Here is a 9688-nt window from a genome sequence, read left to right on the forward strand (position 1 = left end):
AGGTAACTCTCCGTCATTCTGGAACGTGCTCATGAACCTAGCATAAAGCTCGTCACCATCTTCAACCGTCCCGTAGGCGGAGTCAAGCAACTTGAGATAAGTTGAGGGACTAGATTGTGGGCTCAAATGTTTAATCATTTCAGAAGCAGGAGGAAGAAGAATGTCTAATATACGATGTGTGCAATGCAAGTCTGACACAGATGGATCTCTGATAAAAATTTCAACACTTGCACGCCATGTATCATAATCTGCTTCATGGCTTGGACGTGGACTCTTGCCTGAAAAAGCTCTGAGTCTACTGGGTGAAGCAAACTGGGGTGAGGTATCACTGCTGCGCACCACATGCTCAACCACCACTCGCTGAACTGCATGTGGATTAACATCGATTACTGGCGTAGTGGTGGATTCAGATGAGAATGACAAAGTCTGTGGGGGGTTGAGATCAATCAGGTTTTTACTGAAAATGGAAGGGTTGAGAGGCTTACTTGGATTACTTGCTGGTGTCAAAATCGGGGAATCTGTAGCCGTCACTGACTGAGGGTTTCAGAAGATGGGATATTTATTTTGCTGGTTGAGTCTTTTTGTGGGATAGGACTCTGTGGAGCTGAGGATTCTGGATCAGTCTGAGGTGATCGGGCACAGGAACTTTCGACAGATGAAACTAGACTTTTAAGTTCCTCCTTCAACATTTCTCCTAGTGAATTTCCACTCAACATGGCAATTTCAGAGAGTTGTTCCATGTACATTTTAGTAGCTTTGCTTCTGGCTTCTACGGTGTAGACACTTCCTAAAGCTTTTAACTCATACACAATCCCTGCTTGAGTCGTGCTTGGAAGCTGAAGAGGCAACAGTGGTTCCAATGTCTTCATGGCAGTTTCATGTGCAAACTCAATCATGTTTTTATGGAAACCTGATTTAGGATCATCTAAGTGAATGTAACGGTTAATGGAACCATACTTCTGGAGAAATATTGATACTTCCTCATTTATTTCTGACCCTGTCAAGCCACTAACAACCAAAGAATGGGGAATTTGGATGGACTCCCGGAGTACCACATCCATTTTTTTTTTTTTGAGAAGTACTTAGCAAGTTCTAACAATACGTGAAAGATGTCTGACACTTAAACACACACACTTGTGCTCCTGGCTGGCTCACCATAGCTCTCCTGTAACACAGTTGAGATGTTTTAGGTAGATGGGCCAATAGGTTCGGCTGTCGGAGCACGATGGTGTTTAAATAACACACATACACAGTTGAGTGAATTTTAAAAGAACAATTAGCTTTAGTAACGTGAATCATAAACTCACAAGTTGACAAGACATACAATTAAGAAAATAAAACTACACACAATAAATACATAAAATAAAAACAACAATACTTGGCCAAGTGCTAAATATCAAATTTAAATCTATTGGGTGCACCCTGGTAGTTTGCACTCTAATCTCTTTTAGATGACAAATGAATCAAATTAAATCCTGGTTCAGGTCTCACTCAACATGGGAGGAAATCCAGATCTTTCTAAGTCCAGGTAGGAAGGCTCGCCATCATAGTCAGTAGAGGAATACACTTCAGGAACAATCCAGGAGAAGAGAAGAAAAAGCAAAAAAAACAACACAACAACAAAAAAAAAAAACCTGACCGATCTCAGTGCGGCACGTTCAAAACAACTAGACCGGGACTCTCATTCCAGACACGGAGGGCATCTGGCTCAGCTGTCTGATCAGGGTCGGATCTCCCGCTCACAATCAACGCTGCCAGCACGGGAAAGAAGGTGGAGCCTCTGTGGCATTCCGCTCTCTGATTGGTCTAAACATTCATGGGAATCAAACTTCCCATTGGCCAGGCAGACTACCCCACCTACCCAATCTCTATTTCCCAAAAGGCTATCCCCACTTTATGTGGGTTACATCTCCATCACAGCTTCCAGTTGCTTCAGGTGCATCAGGAAAGTATTTTATTGAATATTGTGACAGTTTCTGAAATTGAAAACTGAAACTGCTGCTTAAATAAAAATTGACAAGGGGACAAAAAAAAGAAGCATAATTTTTTTCCCAGCTACAAATTAAATGAAACCATTTATGTGACGGTTTTGTCAGTTTTTCTTTGCATAAAGCTGGAGTTCAGTCAGATTGGATTGGAAATCGAGAGCTCTCCTGACATAACCGTTCATTTCGATATGGGATTTGGCTGGGCCATTTAAAAAAAGAAATGCTGACTGTATGCTTAGGCATACGATGGTGTTCAAAAGTTACAACATAAATCTGATGGGTTGTGTGGGGAACAAATATCAAAAAAAAGTACAAGAAAAACAATAAATGTTTGATAAAAGAAACAAACTTTCCAGACCTCATCTTTTATTACACATTTTCTTTCCAACTCTCTTTTTCCAATGTTTGACACAAGAACAAGAAAATAAATGTTTGACTAAATAAGCAAAATGAACTTCTAATGAATGGATATTGAAAAAAGTTCAAAAGAAATGATCATATATAGAAAAACAAGTGAATTAGACTATTTTGAAAATAAACAAGAAACTAAAGCATGATATTTGCTGGTGAGATGATGTAACTCCACCAGCAGAAGATTCTTTGATGTCACAGTGAGGCAGTCGTCTGATGTCATCAACTAGACATATATGTAGAACAGAATTCAGCATATTTTTCATTGCTTGGTATATCACTGACTTGTTCAGACATACACAAAGCTCTTTCAAATTGACCGTACAGGTAATTTAGAAATCGATTGATTTTAGCGAACGCATTTAAGGGAAAATGTCTCATCAAAACCCAAGATACTACAATGGAAAGACGGGACCCCAGATGAGAAGGGGAATCCAGCCAAATTTCCAAGGAAGGTTCCCACCTGTGCACCCGAATGTCTTACACGGGGAAATCCAAAGGCTGGGCTCTATTATAGAATGGAGAGAGCCCAAAGGTTTGAAGAGAACCAAAGACTGGGCCACCTGGAAGCAGAGCTGGAAGAAACGAAAGTCCAGTTAAAAAGACAGAAAGCTCTCAAAGAAGTGTTTATCAACAAGGAGAAAGAGTTAAAGAGGGAACTCGAGAGAATTGAGAAGCTTAGTGATCCAGGAGTCATCAGCACTGCGATCCTTGCTTCCAAGGTCCACAACGACGTGAAATGTAAGAAGAAGAAGTTGCTGCAACAAGACTATGTAGAATTGAAGACGGCCCATCTCCTGAGCCAGGAAGCATTTACATCAGAAATACAGGCTGAGAAAGACAAAGGGAAAGCCCTCCAAGAAGACCTTGATAAACTCCAGACTTCCTACAAGGAGCTTTGCTCTAAGTATGAAGACGAAGTTGCCATGGTGAGGCAGCAGGAGGCCCAGGTGGAAAAGTTTTGTGAAGCAAGAGTCCGTGAAGTAGAACAGCTGCTTGAAAATCTAAGAGCTGAAAAGGACAACATGTGTCAAAATTTTTCCCAAGAGATCGCATTTCTGCAAAGCAGGGAAAACAGTCTGCAGGCAGAATTGGACCAGGCCAAATGTGCATATGAAGTACTCAATGGGAAATATGAAAGAGATGTCTCTGGACTTGAAGCCCAAGTGAAAACATATGAGACAGAGCTAGATAGTGAGAGAGCAGCCAGTTCAGAAAGAGAGAAGAAGGATCTTGAGCAAATCAACAATCTCAGAGCTGAGCAAGATAATCTCTATGAATCAACGTCAAAAGAGATCGCATTTCTGCAAAGCAGGGAAAACAGTCTGCAGGCAGAATTGGACCAGGCCAAATGTGCATATGAAGTACTCAATGGGAAATATGAAAGAGATGTCTCTGGACTTGAAGCCCAAGTGAAAACATATGAGACAGAGCTAGAGAGTGAGAGAGCAGCCAGTTCAGAAAGAGAGAAGAAGGACCTTGAGCAAATCAACAATCTCAGAGCAGAGAAAGATAATCTCTATGAATCAATGTCAAAAGAGATCGCATTTCTGCAAAGCAGGGAAAACAGTCTGCAGGCAGAATTGGACCAGGCCAAATGTGCATATGAAGAACTCAATGGGAAATATGAAAGAGATGTCTCTGGACTTGAAGCCCAAGTGAAAAGATATGAGATGGAGGTTGAGCATGAGAGAGCAGCCAGTTTGGAGAGAGAGAAAAAGGACCTGGAGGAAATCAACAATCTCAGAGCTGAGCAAGATAATCTGTATGAATCAATGTCAAAAGAGATCGCATTTCTGCAAAGCAGGGAAAACAGTCTGCAAGCAGAATTGGACCAGGCCAAATGTGCATATGAAAAACTCAATGGGGAATATGAAAGAGATGTCTCTGGACTTGAAGCCCTAGTGAAAACATATGAGATGGAGGTTGAGCATGAGAGAGCAGCTAGTTCGAGAGAGAGAGAAGAAGAACCTGGAGGAAATCAACAATCTCAGAGAAGAGCAAAATAATCTCTATAAAAGAATGTCAGAAGAGTTCCGGTCTCTGCAGCAGAAATTCAACCAGATGGCAAAAGATTTAAAATGCAATATAAGCCAGTATGAAACAAGCCATTCTTCACTTCAACAGCAAGTGCAAAATCTTAAGATGCAAATAACTCAGGAGAAAACAGCTCATTTGGAAGACGTGGTGCTTCTCAACAACATGAAAGCCATGAATGCCACCCTCCAAGAAACCATGGCAGAAGAAATGAAAATCCTGCAAGAGAAGGAAAGGAATGCGCAGACTGAGTTAGAGGAGGTGAAAGTATTATACCAGGAGCTGAATAGTAGATATGAAACTGATGTTACTGCAGTGAAACAACAAGCAGAAAAATATCAGCAAGTAAGTTGTGAGAGAGATATTCATTTGGAAAGACCAAATGAGGATGTACAGCTTGCCAACTCTCTGAGAGATGAGAAGGAAGATGTCAAACAAAACACACCACAGGAGTTCACAGATTTGCAAGAGAAAGATTCTGAAAGGCAACCTGACCAGGTGGAAGTTTTACACCAAGAGATTTCTTCTGCGGAGGTTTTCTCAAAAGAAACCGCGTCAGGTGGTTCCACGGATTCGGGATCTATGGAAAAGATGCAGTGTGCTGTAGAAACCATCCAGGAGAATTTGGACAAACACAGATCCAAAATCCATGCAGGATGGTAAAAGGAAAAAAACAAAACTTTCTTTTTGGAAAAAAGTACGCAAGACTCTCAGTTTGAAGAAACAGAAAAGGAAGGAAAAGAGTGAACAAAAACCAAGAATGTTTCTCTTTAACCATCGTGCCATGTGACGCTCCGTCATGACAAAATTTACAAAATTTTCCCCTTATTAACCAACTAGAAAAAGATCCCTTCATAACCCAATCAAACGTTGAGATGAATTTGAAACATAAAAAAAGTGGGCAGCACAGTGATGTAGTGACTAGCACTGCAGCTTCACAGAGAGGATCCGTCAGATCTTTCCTGTGTGGAGTTTGCATGTTCTCCCTGTGCTTGCGTGGGTTTTCTCCAGGTGCTCTGGTTTCCCCCACAACCCCAAAACATGCCCCTTAGGTTAATTGGTCAATCTAAATTGCCCCCCAAAATTTACAAAGGCAAGATTTTTTCCCTATCAACCAACTAGAAAAAGATCCCTTCATAACCCAATCAAACGTTGAGATGAATTTGAAACATAAAAAAAGTGGGCAGCACAGTGATGTAGTGACTAGCACTGCAGCTTCACAGAGAGGATCTGTCAGATCTTTCCTGTGTGGAGTTTGCATGTTCTCCCTGTGCTTGCGTGGGTTTTCTCCAGGTGCTCTGGTTCCCCCCACATCCCCAAAAACATGCCGGTTAGGTCAATTGGTCAATCTAAATCGCCCCCCAGAAGAGTTCAAGAAACAGAAAGAATTGCTTAAAAATATCCCTTAAGTCTTGTGGCATCAGCACTAAATCTAAGACTCTTCCTTCCCCAACGGTGGCTGCTTCCTCTATGTCGCCCTTCATGTGTTGTCTACTGGTATAAAAGAGAGGAACCACAGCGTGCGCACCATCTACAGAGGCTGTACATCTCAACTCAGTTATCCTGGGTACAATTCCAAGTCTTGGGTGATCTGCTGTATGTCAGTCCCTTCTCTCTCCTCCAGATCCGTCCATCCATCCATTTTCTGAGCACCCTTCTCCCTAACGGGGTTGGGAGGTGCTAGTGCCTATCTCCAGCTGCGTTTCGAGCGAGAGGCGGGATACACCCTGGACAGGTCGCCAGTCTGTCACAGCTCTCCTCCAGATCTCCTGATCAATTACTGCTAAGAAAAAACTGCAGAAAAAAAATCATAACAATACAACTCTTTCTTCTTCTCTCTCTCATTCTCTCTCTTTCTTAAATAATAAATAAGTTACTTAATATACATACACACATATGCATACATAAATGCATACACACATATGCACATAACATGCACACACATACACTTCCGTGGGCTGCCACCTTATCGTGGTGGAAGGGTTTGAGTGTCCCTGTGATCCTAGGAGCTGTCAGGGGCTTCATGCCTCTGGTCACCCAATGCAGACAGGTCCTAGGTGAGGAACCAGACCAAGAGCAGCCCAAAGACCCCTTATGATGAGTACCATCAATGGAAACAAACGTTCCCTCTCCTGGACGCTGGTCAACGGGACCCCACTCTGGAGCCAGGCCTGGAGGGGGGGCACGTTGGCGAGAGCCTGGTGGTCAGGCTTTAACCCCTGGAGCCCATCAGGCTAAACAAAAAATGTTTAGTTTACAAACTACATTTATCATTCAGCTAAATATTTATTTAAGCTTAATATTTAGTGACCAAGTTATACATGTGATATTGAGCTAAATTATAAGCCTTGAGCAAGCTGAATACTTAGCTTTGAGCTAAGTATTTGGCAAACAAGGCAAATATTTGACTAGTTTGGAATATTTAGCTCCAAACTTGTTCGACTTTATTCACACCCAACCAGTTGTTGGGTGTCATCAGCTGTGACTTTCTGAAACCCTGTGAAAAAAACAAATAGTAAAACTTTTAATTTCACTGAAAAATCAAAACTATAAACTTCAAAAAATAAAAATGTGTCTTCTTTCAGCGATTCAATAACAATTTCAGTTCAAATATAACTTGGTGATGTTCATTCAGAAGGCTACAATGCAACATGCCTCAACAAATTTTTAACATTTGCTGACAAAAAATGAACCAAAATGAGCCCAGTTATTTTGGGTGCATGTAATAAATAATAAAATATATTTTATAAAATAATTGGGAAACTGATTAGCACAAGTTAGAGAAAGCACAAGAAGGTCCCAAAGTGTTTAAAACAATTCTCCAGACCTGCAACATCTGTGAAGGGATCTGAAACTTTTCCAGGAAACAGGAAGTCCAAAGGGTTTAGTTCCTTTCAAGGAAAGCGAATCCCTACAAGATGGATTGGTGAACAATGAGACGTTTCCATGGTGCAAAACTGAAATTACTATTTATGTCAAAGCTGTTTGGGGACCGGCTATTATTACCCGCAGAGTAGAACTATCCACTCCATACTTCTCATAAAGGAGCCCAATCAGGAGCTCATTCAGCACCAGGCTGGACACTTTCTGGCTCAAACCTTTGCCTGTGTGTGTGTGTGTGTGTGTGTGTGTGTGGTGTGTGTGTGTGTGTGTGTGTGGTGTGTGTGTGCGTGTGTGTGTGTGTGGGGGTGTGTGTGTGCGTGTGTGTGTGTGTGGTTGTGTGTGTGTGTGTGTGGGGGTGTGTGTGTGCGTGTGTGTGTGTGTGGTGTGTGTGTGTGTGTGGGTGTGTGTGGGTGTGTGTGGGTGTGTGTGTGTGTGTGTGTGTGGTGTGGTGTGTGTGTGTGCGTGTGTGTGTGTGTGTGTGTGTGTGTGTGTGTTTTTGTACTTTCTGTGGTCTTGAAGGCAGAGTGACTCAAGCTTATTTTTCTGAAGGAACAAAATATTTTGTCCTTCCAGTTTATTTGCTTCTCCATCACATTGTTACTTTTGTCTCCATCAGGTCGGTTTGGACTTTCATGCACTTTACAGTAATTTAGCTGATTTGTCACTAAAGCCATTCTTGTTCAAATGTTTTGTGTTCAGTAAATGTTGTTCAATTGTAAATTAATTTCATACAGATTGCTCTGCATGATTAGGAAACAGTCAGGACTTAGATTTATGATCAAAATCTAAACTAACAATAAATACAAAACAAATGTGATTTTAACTGTTTATTTCTTTTATATTTTAAAATTGAAAAACATTTCAGTGTGTTATAGTAGCACAGCCACCATGCTGGGAATCGAATGACTTTTTAGTTATTATTCAATTCAATTAAAAAATATCATACAATCAGACATCCTCAGTTCGTAAACTTATTTGCTTTTTTCCCGTCTCCTCCTACTGTAACCAAACTGACGTGGCTGGAGAAGCGTTTCTCACTGAAACAGATGCTTGAAACATCTTGCTATAAACATGGTTGGTTTGTGGAAAGCTTAGTATTGCAGCTTTAACATGTGGTGAACGAGCAACAAGGACAGCTTTTCACGCAAAATGAAAGGTGAAGAAATTTCATCTGACCTTCTGCACCAACTCCTCATTTATTGTTATTGTTGAAATGTTATTTTTTTACAACCAGAATAATGTCTCATTAAATCTGTCCTTTTGGCTATTTGAATAAAAATGTCCTTGTTTTGATGTAAGGTGAGAAATGTTATGATTACTGGTTCATTGATAATTCATTTTTTCAAGTACTTTGTTTTGAGGTCACTCTACTCTTCACCTAGAACCAACAATGGTGAATGACATTAGTGTTCACCACTACTTTTTTAATTTTAATTAAAAAATCTTTTAATTACTATTTTAATAAAAAGATATTTTTGCAACTCAACACATGGTAAATATATATATTTTACTGTCATCTAAACCCAACCTTTAAGCCATGTCTCATCATTTCATTGTTTCTTTTCAAATAACCAAATATTATAGTTTGCTCATTTGAGAAAAACTTTTAAGTTGTGCTTGGAATCGCTTTTCTATATGAAAAAGCTCATCTCCAGTTTTCATTTGAGTGAAGACACACTGACACAATCTTCTAAATTGCTAAACTGATTTAGAAAATGTTGAAAAGTGATGTGATTTGCATAACTATAGTAAAATGATTCTGTGTTCGTGTAAATTTGCAGTTGTCAGTCATTCTGGGAGCCCTAAGTGTCCTCCTGAATGAAGGCACATTTCCATTCAACCTGGGTTCACAGACAGACACTGTGGCACAGCAGAGCGGCGATCTGGGCGCCTCACGGTTCAGAGACATGAGTTGAATCATTACGACTGTTTAGTGAAGATCTGCTCATAACAGCGCCTCATCGTCGGGCCACTGGAGAGTTCAGCTTTCCATCAGTCAGTGTAATTATAGTCTCTGCTGTCTGCTCACTTCTCCCTTTACTAGAAATGTTATGACTTTTTAAATGGTTTTTTGATGGTGGAAGGATTATGTAACTTATCGGTTTTTTTATAACAAGTTTTTGTGCTTGGATTAATGGATTTCCTGGTTGTATAAATAGGTGTATTTTGTAAAATTGCAATGGAAACATTTTTTGCGCATCATATGAGTCATGTGATCAACAGCTAGATGTTACTACTGCCGAAAACGATGAAGAAGACAACAAGAACCAGGATGAAGGGGTTTTTTCTTCTGTAGAGAAATAACTATCTGTCACTGCCATCATTTTTTAATAACTTACTGTGTGAACAGGTCTGTTCAGATGTAATTT

The sequence above is a fragment of the Poeciliopsis prolifica genome, unplaced genomic scaffold (assembly GCF_027474105.1).
Source record: "Poeciliopsis prolifica strain line A6 unplaced genomic scaffold, Auburn_PproV2 SCAFFOLD025, whole genome shotgun sequence".
Classification (NCBI taxonomy): domain Eukaryota; kingdom Metazoa; phylum Chordata; class Actinopteri; order Cyprinodontiformes; family Poeciliidae; genus Poeciliopsis; species Poeciliopsis prolifica.